At 38.0% G+C, this 20,561-nt stretch overlaps 1 pseudogene; it reads left to right on the plus strand.

The window, feature by feature from the left end:
- Nucleotides 1–5,614: 5,614 nt before the first annotated feature.
- LOC138805387 (U6 spliceosomal RNA) lies at nt 5,615–5,712 on the plus strand (annotated as a pseudogene).
- Nucleotides 5,713–20,561: the final 14,849 nt, after the last annotated feature.

Consider the following 20,561-nt stretch of genomic DNA (forward strand, 5'->3'; position numbering starts at 1 on the left):
GATACCATACAGAGGGGATAAAATTACTAGAGCAAGGTAATGAGTACATTTCTTACCAAGCATTGTTGCCTCCTCCTTTGTTTCCCCATACCATCCCTGCCCTCCCATCTTCGCTCCCTGCCCACCCCTTCTCCAGCCAAAGTTGTAAAGTTCATTTTTCAACATAAAATCTTGTACATCTAATTGTTGCAATGGGTCAGCCTTATACCTAATTAAACAATTTTTTCCTTCCCCTCCTCAAATTATATCAATATCAAATACAGTGAAAACAAGGGTTATACTGTGGGGGATGGACATACAAAGCAAAAAAGAAATCATCTTATAAATATGTTAGAAACAATAGCAAGAAAGCAAAACTACTTGAGTCACTATCTTGGGGTTCATTTTGCCTAACATCAACTTATCTGACCATTACTACTTCTCTCAGACATATACTAGTTATTGCAAATAAGGGAACCATGGAACCTATGTTTCTTTGGGCCTGGCTTACTTCATTTCATATAATTGTTTCCAAGTCTTCCCATTTCCTAACAAAAGGAGAGATGTCATTCTTTTTAGTGGAGGCATAGAATTTCATTGTGTATATACAACATTTTCTTGGTCCATTCATTTACTGAGGCGCATCTAGGTTGGTTCCATATTCATAGTTGTGCTGACAGCTTTAGTATGGTCTAGTTTGGGATCATTTGTATAAATGCACAGAAGTGTGATTGCTGGGTCATAGGGGAGCTCTATGTGGAGTCTTTTGAGGAACCTCCATACTACTTTCCAAAGTGGTTGAACAAGTTTACACTCCCACCAACAATGCAGTAGGGTACCCTTCTGTCCGCATCCCCTCCAGTTGAGCATTTCTTCATGTGTGTATTGGCCATCCTTCTTTCCTCTTCAGAGAAGTTTCTCTGTAAGTCTTTAGCCCACTGATTTATTGGGCAGTTGTTTCTTTGAGGATTTGTTGTTGGGGGATTTAATTTTTTGAGTTCCAGATATATTTTAGATATGAGACCCTTGTCAATTGTATGGCTAGTAAAGATCTTCTCCCAATCCGTGGTCTTTCTATTGATCTTGCTAGCTATGTCCTTTCCCAAACAGAAGCTCTGCAACTTCATGCAATCGCATTTGTACAACCTTTCTTTGATTTGTTGTGTTTCTGTGTCTCTATTAAGAAATTTTCTGCCTGTGCCAAGGAGACCTACGGTTTCTCCTATTCCGTCCTGTAATGTTTTCAGAGTGTCTTCTTTGACTTCGTGGTCTTTGATCCAGTTGGAGTTGATTCTGGTACAGTGTGATATAGAAGGATCTAGCTTTAGTTTTCTACTAGTTATTAACCAATTTTGCCAGCACCATTTACTGAGGAAGCTGTACTTCCATTCTATTATTTTAGCTCCCTTATCGAATATTAGATGACTATAGGTCTGTGGATTCATTTCTGGGGTTTCCATTCTATTCCATTGGTCCTTATGTCTGTTCTTGTGCCAGTACCAAGGTGTTTTGATTACTATGGCTTTGTAGTTGAGTTTGAAATTTGGTATTGTTATTCCTCCAGCACTGTTCTTTATTTTTATTCGGGGACTTTCTTTGTTCCACATGAATTTTTGGATTGCCTCTTCTATTTCCTTGAAGAATGAGGTTGGAATATTGATAGGTATCACATTGAATTTGTAGATAGCCTTGGGAAGTATTGCCATTTTCACAATGTTAATCCTTTCAATCCAGGCACATGGGAAGTTTTCCCACTTTCTTAGTTCTGTTTTGATTTCCTTTTTCAGGTTTAAATGTTTTCATCATAGAGATCCTTCAGTTCCCTGAAGACTTTTGCTCAAGGCTGGCACTCTACCACTGGTTCGAAATAAGGGTCTCATAGATTGGTCTTGTCCTTGCTCAGGTTGGCTTTGAACCATTATTCTCAGATCTTGGCCTCCTGAAGAGCTAGGATGACAGGAACTACCAGCCAGCCCTTTCTTTCATTTTTTCTTTTGTTCTCTTTTTTTTGATGATACTAGGTTTTGAACTATTGCTGATCAGGTATGAAGTGAGGTATTAATGTTGGGCAAATGCTTGAAAGGGTTACCAATAGTTTGGTGGGCATCTTGGGAGAATTCACAGGAAAGATGTTATCTATAAGGAAGGTTTATGTATTCAGATACGTGTGTGTGAATGTGGTGTGTGTGTGTGTGTGTGTGTGTGTGTGTGTGTGTGTGTGTGTGTGTGTGTGCGCATATGTGCTTGTCCTGGGGCTGGAACTTAGGGTCTGCATACTGTCCTTGATCATTTTTGCTCAAGACTAGCATTCTACCACTTTGACCCACAGCTCCACTTTTGGTTTTCTGGTGGTTCATTGCAGATAAGAGTCTCACAGACTTTCCTACCTGGGTTGACTTTGAACCATGATCCTCAGATCTCAGCCTCTTTAATAGCTAGGATTACAGGCATGAGCTTGTAATACTGGTACCTGGCACTATAAGATGTTCATGAGGTTAATAAAGGACATATGACGGATGGAACTAAAGCAGAGAATGATCTCTGAGGGGGGAAATGAGGTACCTGGTAGGTTCTCCAATTATATTTGTGGGAATGAACTGCACCCTGCCAGAATGGTAGCTCTAGATGGCCCCTTCTCCTCCTCCTGAAGCCAGACATTGACATGGATTTGTCTCCGTGTTTACAGACTTACATCTTGCAAAGCCCAGGAAAAGTACAGCCAGTCTTTTCACATTGTGCTAACATTTGAAGGGCAGGGAAGAAATAAACTTCTCCCACGAGGCCAATAATGATGACAATCAAGATTGTGGTTGGCGAATATGTTCCGTTTGCATTGTTGCACTATAAATTATCCTGCACCAGGCTCACGTGGCACAGTCTGTCTGTCTGTTTGTCTTTCTGTCTGTCTTTCTCTGGAGGAACAAGAATAGCAATGTAGAACTGCAGAGAACCTCAGATTTAGAAGGGCACCCTCTGGGACCCAGATCCTTCTCTCACCAGAGGAGGGAAACTGAGGCTCTGGGAGCCAGCAACGTATGCCACTGACATAGAATCATGACACTCCAGTGATTGGAATGTAAGTCTTCGAATTCAGTTCTTTCCTTGTAATATTTTTTTTTTACTTCTGCCTTGCTTCTTTCACTATATTTGTTCTGAATGTTTTGGAATTGTCTCTTTTTTATTTTTTTGGTCAGTCATGGGGCTTGGACTCTGGGCCTGGGCGATGTCCCTAAGCTCAAGGCCATTACTCTACTACTTGAGCCACAGTGCCTCTTTTGGTTTTCTGGTGGTTCAATAGAGATAAGAGTTTCATGGACTTTCCTTCCTGGGCTGGCTTTAAACTGCAATCCTCAGATCTCAGCCTCCTGAGTAGCTAGGATGACAGGCATGAGTCACCAGTGCCTGGCTGGAATTGTCTTTAAGTCATTGTATAATGGAGTTGTCATGTAACAAAGCAGTTGAGGAATTCAATATGTCTTGGTCCATGTTACTCCTTTCAAAATTCTCACCCATTCCTCTCCTCCCCTCATTCATTTTCATTTTGTAGGAAATACATAGGATTCTTGACTGTTTTCTACTCTTTTTTCTTCATTCATTTACTCATTTCTCCTTGACCCTACTCTACTCCTTTTGAGTAGCTGATTCCTGTTGTTTATTTTTATTTTGTTGAACTTTGCCTTTCTAAGGAATTACACAATATTTGAGATGACATTTGAGTTTACTGTATTTCAGTGAATGTATCTGCATATACCTGCACACCAACCAATGTATTTACTTATGAATGTATCAACTATCTAGCTTCCACTTAGAAAGGAAACACTTATCCTTTGTTTCTCTGGGTCCTTGTGATTCTTTTTTTTCCTGCCTCACTCATATTTGCTCATTTTCCTTTGATGTAAAGAATGTTTAATTTAGCTTTTTTGCTCAAAGCTAGTACTGTATCACTTTGAGACACAGCTCCACTTGCAACTTTTTTGATGGTTCATTGGAGATAAGAGGCTCATGGACTTTCCTGCCCAGGGTGGGCTATGAATTGCAATTTTCAGATCTCATCCTCCTGAGTAGCTAGAATTACAAGCGTGAGCCACCAGGGCATGGCCACAAGTAAAACTTTATTAGCCATGGAGCTGGTATTTACAAGACACTGGGGGTGAGGAAGACGCTAGCTAAACCAATCTAATGCAATGCTTACTGCAGGTTAGCTAGACTGGTAGGATATCACATAGATTCAGATCTCAGCATCCTGAGTATCTAGGATTAGAGGTGTGAGTCACCAGCACCTGGCTCCTTCAGGAATTTCACTGCTTTCACTACCTTTTAGCTCAGACTTTTCCTTTCTGATTCCTTGATCCTGAAATCTTCCTGCTGGTATATTTATATCATTGCTCTAACAATATTGTTCTATAATTTTCCATGTTATGGTAACATAATCAGAAATTATGATATTAACTAAAACCTGTTATTATGTTAATGATTTATTGGTCTTTTCTTCAAATGTACAGTTCTCTAAGTTCAGAGCAAGTGCCATGTAGATCAACCTCGCTTGACACAGGCTCTGCCACATAATAGGAGATCAATAAATACATGCTGGATGAGTATCTTGCCCATGTAATTGTAACCCCTCTGTACAGTATGTTCACAAAAAGTAAAAATTAAAAAAAAAAAGAAATGCAGGCATTGGCCTTGGTGTTGGATGACCTACAATTGCTCCTTTCTGACTCAGTTTACCTCACTAAAGATCAGACTCCCCGTCCTTCCTGCCTCACAGATCTTGCTGTGAGGATCAAAACTGTTTCTATCACGAAGGTTTGAGAACTTTCAAAAAAAAGCTCAGTGTGAGTGCTCAAGGTGAGGAATTCTTATCTTGTTCCTGTGCTTACTTGGGCTGCCTGAGGGACTGCAATATTTCCTGATTCCTTGTCAGACTTCAGAGAAAGGGTCCCCCCCTCAAGCCCATCACCCCCACCTTGAAGAAACCAATTCAAGTTTGTTCCAGAGAAGTGTTGAGAAGGATCATTATGATGCTCTTCCTCCTCCTCCTCTCCCTCCCTGCCTGTCCTACTTTGGCAGGATTGTGTCACAATATCACCAGAGGATTGTGTCACAATATCACCAGTTCTGTCACAACTATCTGCTTTAATATCCACCACACTTTTAAGACCTTTTTAGCTCTCTAATTTCTTCTTCATCTCTTCCTGTCTTGGTTTATTGGGATAATATAAAGGTGAATTGCTGATAAAATTGTAGATTTGGTTAGAATTCTTAGGTCACTTCATTTATTAAATAATCATCAGTGAACACATAGTAATGCTGGGAAGAGAGGAAAGAAGACTAGTTTATATTATTTTAGGGATGGGCGTCTGCAAAGTGAACAAGTGCTCCCATGGGCCACAGCCTTAACAGTTTTGCTGTTACTTATTCTCTTGTAAACTATAATCAAATACATATTAGTAATTACATTAATATATAACAATGTAATATATAATATGGAATAATTACATTTATTAGAGATTATATTTATTTGATTATATTTGTTGTAGAATCCATTGCTGCATATTGTAGAAACAGTAAAGAAGGGCTGGCTAGAGCATCAACATGCTGAAGGCAATAGAAAGCAATATCAAGTACTTGCTACAGCAACATATACTGTATACTAAGATTGAAATGATGCAGAGATTAGCATGTCTCCTGTATAAGGATGACAAACAAATTGCTGAAGCATTCCATATGTTAAAATATTCCAAATGTATGGCTATATGGCAAGAAAAGGAATAATCAAATATGTAGAGCCAAACTCTCAATTTCTAGAAGTCTGGGACCACTTAGAATATAAAGAAATGCCTATATATACTTTAATATCTCCTAAGAGATTATTGTTTGTCTCCTTAGTCCATATGTAAGGAACTCATTTAGTATGCAGAGCAGTTTTGTAGTTGAAGGAGTTATTGTGAGATATTTAACAGAGCCTGAAGTAAACCTACTGAGGTGTAAAGGTAAGGAGAAGTGATACTATGTCTTAGGATAATAAAGATTTGTTATTGTTTCTGTATTGGTGGAGGTGACAATGGATGGGGTGGGAAAATTGGGTTTGAGGTCAGAGTGGAGGCAGAGATTTCTTTCCAGGAGACGGCAGTTGAACACCTGGCTGATGGTGGGGGTGATAAAGGCATAGGCTGAAAAAAATGAGCCACAGGAATATTGATGACTGTGGGAGCACTGAGGAAAGGGAAAAGCTGGAAATAACTTTTAGTTCTATACTTTAGAGCAGTGAGTCTTCCTTTGCCACATGAGTTTCAGGCATACAGAAAAGGAAAGAAATTACCATAGTATCGAATATGTTCTACAAAGATAAAAATAACAGTTAACATCAAACTACAGCAGCATTCATCATGTTCACAAATCCATTTTGTCTTCCTAGGTACCGAACTATATTTTCAGTCCTTTCTTGGAGCAAGGTAAAATAATATGGTTAATTTCTAGACAAAGGCACATAGGTGTAAATGGTATATGCTATTTCCAGCTCAATCCATAAAATCCTCTTCTTTTATTCCCCAGCATCTGTTCTGTGGCAAAGTTGGAAACTACATATTCCAAATGTTAAACTGCAAAGTGGAAGAATCTTGTCTCTGTAAGTCAACATTTAGATGAATGAGAGCTTTCCTGAATAGCTATGTAACCAACTGAACTATGACTTAAAGTACAAATTAATCTTTATTATTTTAACCATGATGAATATAGTGTGTGTTTAACCAGAATAGCCAGTGACACAAATACTTTGTATTAAGCAATTTTATGTTTAATGTAGCATCTGTTTAATGGATGGGCTAGCCCTAAAATCAAACTTCATTTACACTCTGCTTGGAATAACCCGTGATATCACGGGTTATTGTTCCAATAGAATTTTAGAATATTTTCCTGTTTACTCTCTTATTTTGCCATCTTAGTTGGTAAATTCTGGTGGTTAGATTTTAAACTAGAAAACTTCATGGTGTATTTTGTCTATTACTTTCTTATTTGAAAAAATCCTTTAACAGGTAAAAGAGGCTTGAAGTATAGAACTTATTTCACAATATCTTGTCTGATATACTACTGAGTGTGTTAACAAATATAGTTTAGAGCCTCTCTTATTTTTTCTTTATTTGACAGCCAGTAAATTTTCCGGTACTGTTACATCTATGACTTCATAAATTGGAAATGTGGTAAGAAAGAGAAAAACATTATGACTTAGGAACTCATTCTGCAACAAGACTTTCACCCAAGGTTTCATTGGAATTATGGTCTATATGTAGAATCTGTCTTTATGGTTTAATGTTGAAATCTGAAGTGAAAGAATTAACTATGAGTGTACTTTTGAAACCTCATTATTTTCATTGTAGATTGAGTAATAACAGGCAACATTCTGATTATAGAAACTAGGTAGAAGTTATGTCTATAAACTAGATTGCTAACCTTAGTTTATGTCACTTTGTGTTTCCATTGAATGAAATTTTGGTGTGCTGGAAAGTGGCAGCTAAGATACAGCTTAAACATTTTTCCAATATGAATCTGTATTACATTTGTGATTTTTGTGCTAGTGGATATTGAAACTGGTATCTTAAGCATGCTAGATAAGCATTGACATTAAGCTATATCTCTAATCCTTTATTTATATATAGATATATAGATATATGAACATTTAAAACAGAAGCAACACAGAAGAGTATAAAAGTGAAGTGCATCTCAAAACCTACCAAGAAAGAATTGTTAAAATTCTGAAGCAGATTTTTATGCCTTCTTTATTTCCATACACAAAATAGTCCTCAGACATAGATACAAACACACATATAAATTGAATCAAAATACAGATTTTTGTAATTTACAATTTTACTCACAAGTCTGAAATGTGATTGTCTCATGTAAGTAAATGAGAATCACTTTAAAATCTCTATGAAATAATCTTTTATAGAAAATACTATAATATAACTAGTGTGGAACACTGAGGTTTCTAGTTTTCACCATTGTGAGAAATACTGCCATTAACTAATTTGTATATGTTTGGGTTTTTGTGAGTAGTGTAAATTACTATGGTGAATTTGCTTGGAGGGAGGCAAACACATTTAATATTTCTAAATTTAATAGTATTTGAAAGAGTGTACCTATTATGGTCAATGAATAGGAAAGGCAGTAGAGAGGATAGTGGCTACCATTATAGAAACTGAAATGAAGAAGTTCATGATCCTCTTTCATGATAAGTGAAAATTACCTGAAATAAGTGATTGAATTTGTGCTGTTTCTAAAAGCTATTCTGACTACTGAAATCTAATGTCAGACAAGATTTCCTTATACACAGGAAATGAAACTAATATATAAATGTAGTGTAGATAGAAAGACAAGAAAAATTTTTGTTGGAGTAGGATAACTGCATAACTTGTTTACATTCAGTCCTCTTCTCTTATTCTGAGATGATCTTGTGGAATCTGAGATTACACCTGAGGTACTATTAGGATTTGTGAGGTTCTCCGTGAGTTCCTCACATATTGTATCTGATTGACTCATTGTTGTTTTATTTCCATGTGAAGAAGCTAGTAGCCTTTACATTTTCATTTCCTTCTCTTCTTTCTTCTGCCTGTGTTAGCTGAAAAATACTCTGAAATGTTGACCCAGAATTTGGAGGAGAGTTAATGTTGAGAAACTAGGTTGGAGAGTCTTTATTATAGCAGCATTGGTAACAAGAAAAACAAATTAGAGAACTAAGGGATCATCACTGGTTTGTCTTTTGCTTTCTGAAGGTTTGATGTGTAACACCTCTGCATTGGGTAATGTGATTTTTAGATCCAGGCTCTCTCTTTTGTGGCTTCCATGGTTGTATTCTAAAATGCCTCAGCTCAGAAGATAGACACATTTTCTATTGCTTATAATTTGTTCTGCATTCAGTCCATGTTCACATGATATCAGCCTTATTACATGGAAACAGAAAAACTGAGTCAGCACAAAGATAGTAAGTACAACTGTATGTAGAAATAAGGCCTGGAGTCCTTTCACGTCTCTATGGCTAACTGGTGTGTGAACTTGACAAGATTGTCAATGATTTAGTACCTTAGCTTTCATGTTTATAAAATAAAGATAAGAATATGTCTTTTTACAAAAGATTATTTCATAGTTTTTAAAAGTGATTCTTATTTCCTGACATGAAACAGCTGCATTTCAGGTTGTTGAATAATTGACTATATGTAAAGGCCCATAGTATATTCTTTTTTTTTGGGGGGGGGCAGGGGATCTGATCATGAGGCCTGACCTCTGCGCCTGGGTGCTATCCCTCAGTTCTTCAGCTCAAGGCTAGCACTCTACCACTTGTGCCAAAGCACCTCTTCTGGCTTTTTTTCTTTTTGCTTATGTGGTGCTGAGGAATCGAACCCAGGGCCTCATGCAAGGCGAGCGCTATACCATTGAGCCACCATCCCAGCCCCCATAGCATATTGTTAAGAAGTGAACCCAGGTGCTAGTGGCTCACATGTATAAGCTTAGCTACTCAAGTGGTTCAGTCTAAGAATTGCGGGGTTTGGAATAGAAAAAACAGTGAGATTCTTACCTTCAACTAATCAGAAAAATGTTGGAAGTGAAGGTATGGTCAACTGAAACCTTCAGAATTCCAAGCCATGAGTTGAAGCTCAGTTCTAGCACAGGAAAAAAAAAAGAGATAGCTACAAGTATTAGTGGTAGTTGCAGTGGGAATAGAATCATCAGTCAAGGCTATTGACATAAAAATACAGAGAATAACTTTAATTGGTACAAAGAATGTGTATAGGAATTTGAGAGAATCAGTTTACTTTCAATAAAGTTGAAAATGTAACACTTCATGAAGAAAAATGCATTTGAGTAGGGTCCTAAAAAATGTGCTCCTTTCTCACTAAATCTGTGAAGAAAAATGTAATTTGCAGAACAGGGTACCAGAGGGAACAAGGCTATTGCTAAAGAAATTTGGTGAATTTTGACCTGAAATGCAGTGCTAATTAAGACAAATAGCAAGATGATAAAAATTACAAATGAGGGCTAGGCAGGGACTGGCTAAGTATTGAGTGCTTGTTTAACAATTACAAGAGGTTAATCCCAGCATCACTCACACAAAAATTACAATTGAGCAGTGTATGATTTATAAATAAATGACTGTGGTCCTTGTTTTGCAATATGGGGAATGTGCTGTTCACATGGGAGAGAATCTTGCCCAGGCTAGTGAGGAGCTGTTCAAAATTTGAACTCCCCTATCCTGAACAGGGAAGTGAAGAAGCTTTGAAGGGGGAGTTTATACTTTTCTGACACTTGTAAGTACATGGATAGATTTATTTCTACTTCCTCTAAGGGAGAACATCTCTTAGCTCATTTTTCAGGACATAAGGAGTTAGAAATTACCCTGCTTATGGAACCAGACTTATTCTCACTTTTTATTTATTTCATAGCCCAGTTTCTGACATTTGTATTTGCTCTTTATTTGAGGGCTTGTGAAATCTTATCTCTTTGGTTTGCTTGACTTAATCGCCCATTTTAGATCATGGATCTGCTTTTTTTCCCCTGATTTCAAGGCTTCCTATGGAAGTTGACTCCTGCCTCATGGAACCTCTAGCCAAACAAAGCCCTGGATTCTCTTTTTAGCTTGATCCCAGGGGACCCTCAAGCAATGGAACTTTGGGATAATCTTTAAGAGTTAATATGGGGACAGACCAACTGTATTCCAAATTTGTGTTTGTCAGTGAATACTTGAATGACCTCATATAGGACACTCAGTGTATGTATGTCTCAGACTGTCTTACTTGAAAATTGGTGATAATAATCATAGTACCAGCCTCATGAGGTTATTGTTAGGGTTAAATTGAGTAAAACTATGTCTAGAAAATCACTTCTTAATAATGTTAATGTGTAAAAATTTATTATCTACTGTAGGAGGTTCCTGTGGGCACAGGAAGAGCAACATTAATTTGACCTAGGGGACCAAAGAAGATCTTCAAAGAGATAATGATCTTTGAACATAATTTTGATCAACAGATCATTTCCTAAGGGATGCATTGAAGGGAAGGCAATCCAAACAGAGAGAAAGCTGATGAAATGGTTCAGGTATGAAAAAATTAAGAAGTGTATTATGTGTGGTGCTCTGGATGAATTGTGGAAATGCGGTGAGGATGGAGAAGTTAGGGCAAATGATGTAGCTGAAGAGGGGTTGGACAAAGGGAAACTGGGAAGGACTTTCAGGTTAAACCAGTGATTTGTAGTTTAGTTCTGGGGAAGCAGGATGCTATTGACATTATTTAGTGAAATGACTATGATCAGGCTTGTAAGGTTCCTCTGGTTATAGTGTGAATGATCGATTGCATTGAGTTTGAATGTTGAGCAGGAGTCACATTTAAGAAGTTATTTCATTTACTCATGGAGAGAAATTAATGTGAGTTTTATACAGTGGGCCATTAATATCAACTATGCTTCCTTTCCTTTGTTGTGGTGATAATTGCAATTCTCATACATTGCTTTTGTTTCACGTAGTCATTAGTCATTAGTCGACTTAAAAACTTTATGCAAGCAAAGGATTTTAAAGTTGAAATGTATTTGACATGGTACTGAAGCTTTAATTGTGGCTATGATTCAAATCACCCCAGAATTAGGTCCATCCTTTGCTTTACTTGTCCCACCATTAGTATCCCTGGGTGAGTGACCTCTTGGCATTTTTCTGCATGTGTTGGTTGGATTTAGACAGATTTCATTAAACATTTAGTTTTATTTGGTTTGCTTCAGGGTAAAGTCCAAAAGAACTCTGGAAGTTTGCTCCTTCCCTCCCTCTTCAGCTAAACTATGATTATTGTTCTCAAGTGGATCCTTCTTTCACACATAGAGACATTTAAAGAATTTCACCATCTTGGGGCTGGGAAGCTGGCTCAGTGGTAGAGTGCTTGCCTTGCATGCCTGAGGCCCTGGGTTCGAGTCCTCAGTACTACATAAGCAAAAAAAAATAAGCCAGTGGCACTATGGCTCAAGTGCTAGAGTGCTAGTCTTGAGCTGAAGAGCACAGCTGTCCCTCAAAAAATTAAAGAAAGAATTTTACCATCTTTTGGTCTAACTCAGTGTTTGAGTCTATCAGTCTATCAAAAACTTTGTACAAGCTCTAAACAAGTCTGGAATTTGAAGTCACATTTCCTATATAAACATTTTCTTTATATATAAACTCATTCTTCCTGGCTGTGTACTTCTGAAAAAATAGCATTAGCTATCTATGGTTTTAGAAATTCCTTTTATTTTTCAGAACAGCTAGGAAAAAACTACAAATAATAAAACAAAATAATCTGTAACAGAGACTCTTTTTTTAATAAAAAGGAAAAGCCCTCATTTCAGAGAGGTAAGATTGGTCAAGCATTTTAGGTAATGAGAAAGGGAATTTTTCTTACCAAACAGAAATGAGGGTTTTAGTGTTTTTAAGGGACCTCCAGAAAGTACTGGTGACTCCTCTTTGTTGTGTTGTCTTTTCTGAGACTCTCCGAATATGTTAGAAAGATCCAAGTAATTAATGATCTTCAGTGTCTCAGATGATAAGGATTATCACTAAACTTTCTTTTTCCCACCTATATTGCCAGCTTCTTTTAGAAAAAGTATGTGCATCTAGCGTTTAGAGGATCTTAAAGGAGTTGGAGAGATTTCTTCACAAATCTGGACAAATTTAACATATGAATACAAAGCTCTATGTAATAGTACTGGGATAAATGTATAACTAAAGTAAAGAAGAAAAAATTTCCCCACGTGTTCTGTAGGTCAGTGAAATGTTAATGAATATTCAGGCTAGTATGTGGAAAGATTATATGGTTAGGTGAGTTAGGGAATGTTGTACCCAACTTAAACAGAAAGTTAATGAGGATTATACATAAAGAGGATTATAGATACCCAAACGCAATAGATTTTCTGCTTATTTGATCACACAATGTTTTTCATGGGGTAGGTCAGAGGACGAGATGATCCTCATTTAGAGCACTAAGTAAATGTTTGAGTACATAAAACTAAAATGTTTTTTTGTTTTTTGTTTTTTGTTTTTTTTTGTAATTTTATTTTATTTTATTTGAGAACATACTGTACAGAGGGGCTACAATTACATGGGCAGGATAATGCATACATTTCTTACCAAGCATTGCAGCCTCCTCCTTTGTTTACCCTTCACCTCCCTTCCCAGCCTCCCTCCTCCCCCCACCTAACTATACCCCACTCCCCCCCACCACACCGACTTTGTAAAGCTGGTTTTGATATGACATTTTGTACTTCTCATTGTTGCAACAGGTCCACCTGAATCCTTAAATCACTTGTTTGTCCCCATCTCCTCCACATGTTATACTGACATCAAATATAGTGAAAGCGGGGGTTACACTGTGGGGGAGGGACATACAAAGCAACAAAGAAATAATCTTATAAATGCGTTAGAAACACATGCATGAAAGAAACGAAAACATTAAAATACATATTTAAGGGTTCATTTTCCTAACATCACATTATCTGACCTTTTCCGCTTGACTCATACCTATACTAGATATTGCAAATAAGGGAAACCATGGGACCTATGCTTCTTTGGGCCTGGCTTACTTCACTTAATATAATTTTTTCCAAACCTTTCCATTTCCTAACAAATGGGGAAATGTCATTCTTTCTGATGGAGGCATAGAATTCCATTGTGTATATATACCACATTTTCTTGATCCATTCATCTACTGAGGGGCATCTGGGTTGGTTCCATATCTTAGCTATGGTAAATAATGCTGCAATAAACATAGTTGTGCTGGTAGCTTTAGTGTGGTCTTGTTTGTAAACATTTGGGTAAATGCCCAAAAGTGGGATTGCTGGATCATAGGGGAGCTATATGTGAAGTCTTTTGAGGAACCTCCATACTTTTTTCCGAAGTGGTTGAACAAGTTTACATTCCCACCAACAATGAAGTAAGGTTCCTTTCTGTCCACATCCCCTCCAGCATCTGTTGTGGTTAGAGTTCTTGATTTTTGCTTTTCTAACTGGAGTGAGGTGATATCTCAACGTTGTTTTGATTTGCATTTCTATTATGGCTAGGGATGTTGAACATTTCTTCATGTGTCTATTGGCCATCCTTCTTTCTTCTTCAGAGAAGCTTCTCTTTAAGTCTTTCAGCCACTTATTTATTGGGCAGTTGTTTCTTTGAGGATTTGTTGTTGGGTGGTTTAATTTTTTGAGTTCCAAGTATATTTGAGATATGAGACCCTTGTCCGTTGTATGGCTAGTAAAGATCTTCTCCCAATCGGTGGGCTTTCTATTGATCTTGCTAGCTATGTCATTTGCCCTGCAGAAGCTCTGCAACCGTATGCAATCCCATTTGTCCAACCTTTCTTTGATTTGTTGTGCTTCCGGGTCTCTATTCAGAAATTTCGGCCTGAGCCAAGGAGACCTAGGGTTTCTCCTATTCCATCCTGTAATGTTTTCAGAGTGTCTGCTTTGAGTTCAAGGTCTTTGATCCATTTGGAGTTGATTCTGGTACAGGGTGATATATAAGGATCTAGCTTTAGTTTTCTACATGTAGTTAACCAATTTTGCCAGCACCATTTACTGAAGAGTCTGTCTTTCTTCCATTCTATTGTTTTAGCTTCCTTATCAAAGATTAGATGGCTATAGGTCTGTAGGTTCATTTATGGGTTTTCAATTCTATTCCATTGATCCTGAGGTCTGTTCTTATGCCAATACCAAGCTGTTTTGATTACTATGGCTTTATAGTAGAGTTTGAAATTTGGTATTGATATTCCTCCAGCACTGTTCTTTCCGTTGAGGACCGTTTTTGCTATTCGGGGTCTTTTATTGTTCCATATGAATTTTTGGATTGCCTCTTCTATTTCCTTGAAGAATGAGGGTGGAATTTTGATAGGTATCAGGTTGAATTTGTAGATAGCCTTTGGAAGGATTGCCATTTTCACGATGTTAATCTTGCCAATCCAGGAGCATGGGAGGTTTTGCCATTTTTTAAGTTCTGTGTTGATTTCCTTTTTCAAGATTTTAAAATTTTCATCATAGAGATCCTTCACTTCTTTGGTTAAGTTAATTCCTAGGTATTTTATTTTTTGTGGGGCTATTTAAAATGGAGTTGCTTTCCTAATTTCAGCCACACTTTTCTCATTGTTGGCATACAGAAAAGCCATTGATTTTGGGGGGTAAATTTTATAACCTGCTACTTTGCCAAAGTTCTGAATCAGCTTGAGTAATTTGGGAGTGGAGTCTATGGGATTCTTTAAATACAAGATCATGTCATCTGCAAAGAGGGAGAGTTTATTTTTTCTTTCCCTATTTGGATCCCCTTTATGTCTGCATCTTGTCTTACTGCTGTAGCTAGGCATTCTAATACTAGATTGAAGAGAAGTGGAGAGAGTGGGCATCCTTGTCTTGTTCCTGAGTTAAGAGGAAATAGCTTTAGTTTTTCAACATTGAGTATAATGCTGGCTGTAGGTTAGTCATATACAGCCTTTATTGTATTGAGGAATGTTCCATGGATTCCTAATTTTTCCAAAACCTTCATCATAAAGGGGTGTTGGATCTTGTCGAATGCTTTTTCTGCATCTATTGAGATAACCATGTGGTTCTTATTCTTGCTCCTGTTGATGTGATGAATAATATTAATTGTTTTGCGTATATTGAACCAGCTTTGCATCCCCGAAATAAATCCTGTTTGATCATGGTGTATGATTTTTTGGATGAATTATTGAAGTCGATTGGCCAAAATTTTGGTGAGAAGTTTTGCATCAATGTTCATCAAAGAAATGGGTCTATAGTTCTCTTTCTTTGATGAGTCCCTGCCTGGTTTTGGGATGAGGGTTATGATGGCTTCATAGAATGGGTTCGGTAGTGAGCTTTCTCGTTCAATTTCATTGAAGAGTTGGGGGAGTATTGGTGTGAGCTCTGCTTTGAAAGCCTTGTAAAATTCCGCTGTAAACCCATCTGCTCCTGGACTTTTCTTAGCTGGGAGGTCTCTTATTGCTGTTTCTATTTCAATGCTTGATATGGGCCTGTTAAGCTGGTTTAACTCATCTTGGTTTAGTTTTGGCATGTCAATATTTGCTAGGAAAAGGTCCATTTCTGTCAAGTTCTCAAACTTATTAGCATAAAGTTTTGAGAAGTATTCACTTATAACGTTCTGAATCTTGGTTGTTTCCGTGGTGATGTTTCCATTCTCATCTCTGAGTTTATTAATTTGGGTATGTTCTCTCCTTTTTCTGATAAGGTTTGCTAAGGGTCATTCAATTTTGTTAAGTTTTTCGAAGAACCAACTCTTTGTTTTGTTGATTCTTTATATAGTTTTTTTGGATTCTAATTCATTTAATTCTGATTTAATTTTGATTATTTCTTTCCGTCTACTGGATTGGGGTTTATCTTGCTGCTCTTTTTCAAGGAGGTTTAGATGTGTCATTAAATTGTTAGTTTCAGATCTCTCCAATTTGTTGATGTAATAGCTCAGAGCTATAAACTTGCCTCTGAGTACTGCCTTTGCTGTGTCCCAGAGGAGCTGGTAATTTGTGTGTTCATTTTTGTTGAATAGCATGAACATTTGAATTTCCTGTCTAATCTCTTCCATGACCCACTGATGATTCAGCAGTGTGTTGTTCAGCCTCCATGTGATACTGGACTTTCGTGGTGGCTTTTGGTGTTGAGTTCTAATTTTATTCCCTTTTGGTCAGAGAGAATGCAAGGTATAACTTCAATGTTTCTGAATTTAGACAAGTTTGCTTTGTGGCCTAAAATGTGGTGTATTTTAAAAAAATATTCCATGTGCTGCTGAGAAGAACGTGTATTCTGATGCTGCTGGGTGAAATGTTCGGTAAATGTCTGTTAAGTCTAGTTGATCTATGCAGCTGTTTAGATCAGCGGTTTCTCTGTTGAGTTCTTGCCGAGTTGATATATCTAGTGGGGAGAGTGGTGTGTTAAAATCCCCAACAATTAATGTCTTTGGATCTATATGGGATTTGAGGGAAAGTAGTGTTTCTTTGATAAATTTGCGTGCTCCATTGTTTGGCGAATAGATATTTAGAATTGTAATATCCTCCTGAAGGAGAGATCCTTTAATTAGTATGTAGCGACCTTCTTTATCTCTTCTCACGAATTTTAATTGGAAGTCTATTTTATCTGATATTAGGATTGCAACTCCCGCCTGTTTATGAGGGCCGTTTGCTTGGTAGATTTTGTTCCAGCCTTTAACATTGAAAATGTGTTTGTTTATATGGGCAAGATGTGACTCCTGCAGGCAGCAGATATAAGGGTCTTGTTTTTTAATCCAACCACACAGTCTGTGTCGCTTAATTGGAGAGTTCAGTCCGTTAACATTTAGAGATAGGACTGAGAGGTATTTGGGAGTTCCTGCCATGTTATCCACCTTCTTGGGGGCTGCGAAATCTGGGTTCTTCCTAAGGTTCTTGGATTCTCAGTTTGGGTGCAGTTTCTTGGTCTTTGTTGCGGTCTTGTTGGTTTTCTAGGTGTAGGATATCTTCAAGAATCTTTTGTAGGGCTTGTTTGGTGGGGATGTATTGTTTCAATTTTTCTTTGCTATGGAAGGTTTTTATTTGGCCTTCAGTTATGAAGGAGAGTTTAGCTGGGTACAGTATTCATGGTTGATATTTGTTTGTTTTTAGGGCATGGCATACGTCATTCCAGGCTCTTCTTGCTTTGATTGTCTCTGCTGAGAAATCTGAGGTAATTCTAATTGCTTTCCCTTTATAGGTGATTAACCTTTTCTCCTTGACAGCTTTAAGGATCTTTTCCTTGGTCTGGGTTGATCCTGTGTGGATTATAATATGATGGTGGGATGTCCTATACTGGTCTGGTCTATTTGGGGTTCTAAAAGCTTCTTGTATCTGAATAGGCCTATCTTTTTGTATGTTTGGGAAGTTCTCTGCTAGAATCCTGTTGAACAAATTTCCTAGACCATTAACTTCTGTTTCTAGGTGCTCCTCTACACCCATTATCCTTAGATTGGGCCTTCTGATGGTGTCTTCCAAGTGTTGGATAAACCTATCATATTTCTAGGACTTGTCTTGGATGGTTTTATGTTCTTTCTCTATAATATCTAGGCTGTCTTCAATCCCTGAGATTGGATCTTCTGCTTGGTCTAACCTGCTGTCAAGACTCTCTACTTTGTTTTTTATCTCTTTTCCTTCTAATTGGTCAGCTTTGATGGCTTCAAGTTCTTTGTTGAAGCTCTGTTTTAGGTCTTGTATGAATTTCTTTACTTCCTTAATTTGGTGGTCAGTGTTTGTTCTCAAATCACTTAGTTGATTGGTTATGGTTTCTTTGGACTCCCATTCCTTCTGTTGGGTTCCATTCAGCATTCCCTTTGTGGTCTCACTGACTTCCTTCAGCTCTTTGTTAATGGATTCCATGAATGCCTTTAGTGATCTTTTTGTATTCTCTACCTGGTCTCTCAATTCCTGAATTACTCTTTGATTAGCTTCCTCCCATTTGTGGGATTCTTGCAGTTCTCTTTCTTCCCGTTCGTGGGAATCCTGCAGTCCTCTTTGAGTGTTCTCTGCCTGCTCACGCCATTCCTCCCTTTCTCTTTGAGTATTCTCAAGTTGTTCACGCAAATGCTGTATCAGTTTTTGAGTAGCTTCCTCACGCTTATGATATTCCTGAATAAACTTCTGGGATGCCTCCTCTCTCTCCCTATCACGTTCATACAGAGTCCTTTGTACATTGTCAAACTTCTCATTTATCATTTTTGCAAGTAGTGTTTGTAGAGCTATTTAGCAACTCTCCTCTGGATTATTCTTTATCTGTTCTAATCCCTGATTATCAAGATTGGGAATTGAGATACCCGAATTTGCCATTTCTCTTGTTTTTTTCCGGCTTACTCTGCCCATTTGAGATGAAGATTGCACCAGTTTTGTGGTAGAACACTATCTTAAGGCAACCATCAACCAATGTTTGTGTTTGTACAGTCAATAGTCTACAGATAAAATCTAGTTCAACAGATACATCTATTCAACATCAAACAACTATATGTTAACGGACTTCAAACCGCAGAAAAGAATTTGGAAAACCAGAAATTATTAGGATTAGGGAGAGATGTGGGTAAAAAATAGGAATAGATTGGTGTGGGGAGGCACAGGGAGAGTTAACTATGTCCTAATCACAATGCAGGAACTGGGTTGGGTAGGAAGCAAGTAGAGAGAGAGACAAAAAGAAGAGATGGAAAGGGGAATGGAAACAAACCAGAAAAAAATAGAAACGTAAAAATTAATGTTATTATAGAAGTTAAAAGACCGACTATTTAGAGAGGAATGTGAATATGTTCCGAGAAGGGGAGGGACATAGAGGAGATGTGAAAAACTTTAATGATGGGAAAGGGAGAAGAAAAGATCAGAAGTTCAGTAGAGCTAGACAAAAAACAAAAAGATAATTAAGAAAGAAAGAAAAAGAGAAAGAAGGCAAGAAAAGAAAGGAAAACGCTCATTCACATATTCCTAAAATAAAAATTATAAGATGAGAAAAAAAAGTTACTGGAAAACAATTATTTTTTCAGAAGAGGCAAAAATTAAAGATTAATAAAAGTTTTAGAAGGGAAAAAAATTTATATATATATATATATATATATATATATATATATATATGGTAACAAAAAACAAAAAACAAATAAAAAAAAAGAAAAGAAGAAGAAGAAAAAAAAGAAAAAAAAGAAGTCTTTTGATTTTTTTTTTGGGGGGGAGGGCTGGGAAGAATCCTGTATCTCCCTTTTGTCTGTAACCAGTCTCTTGTTGGAGTCTCTGGTCAGCTTGAGGTCCTGTGGCTTGATTGGTTTCTTAAGTCGGTTGGTTGGAAGAGGCAGAAAAATGCTCTGCTTTAAACAAGATTTTGAGTTCCCCCTCCCAGGTTAGTTTTCTGGGAGGTTGATCTGCTTTGAGAATCACAAAAGAGGGGGATGTGGTGATGAGGCTAGGTTCTGGGTAGAGCTGAGGCCTTTCAACAGACAGTAGCTTTTCCCTGGGGCTATTTTGTGATAAAGCTCACAGCGCCCAGCCTGGAGCCATTCTCAGGTTTTCTGTTTTTCAATTGATTGTGGTGGTTGCTAGAGGGAGGGGCAGCCTCTGGCTCTGGTTACCCAGTGAGGCAAGTCACTCCAATGGCTGGCGCCTGAGCTGGGTGACTTTTCCCTGGATGGAGCTGAGTCTGGCAGGTCACTTCGCAGTTCAGTTCTTGTGACCTGCTAAATGACTCGTTTTATTCCAAGGCCTGAGCTGGAGCTAGCAGCTCCTCCGAGCTTTGTCGGTATCCAAGATGGAGATCACCGGTGCTGGGGGGAGAGGGGTGGCCTTCCCTCCTCTGCTCCCTGAGAAGGACTGAGGACGTCGGGTTTGTACTCACGCCACGTCTTGGATCCTGGGATGTCTCTGGTCTGCAAACATCCGGATGAAGATGTCCGCTCCTTTTCGGTTCTTGTTGGTGTTGAGTAGAATCCGCTCATCCGCTGCGTCTGGGTCCTTCGTCCCGGACTCTCTGTGTCACAGGTATGACCCCGCGGCGATGGTCGCCGCTGAGACCCTGCCGCCGCAGCGGCAGCTGATGTGTTTCCTTGGCTTCCCCTCTCT

This window comes from Dipodomys merriami, unplaced genomic scaffold (genome assembly GCF_024711535.1).
Source record: "Dipodomys merriami isolate MVZ:Mamm:240054 unplaced genomic scaffold, mDipMer1.0.p SCAF_390, whole genome shotgun sequence".
NCBI lineage: Eukaryota > Metazoa > Chordata > Mammalia > Rodentia > Heteromyidae > Dipodomys > Dipodomys merriami.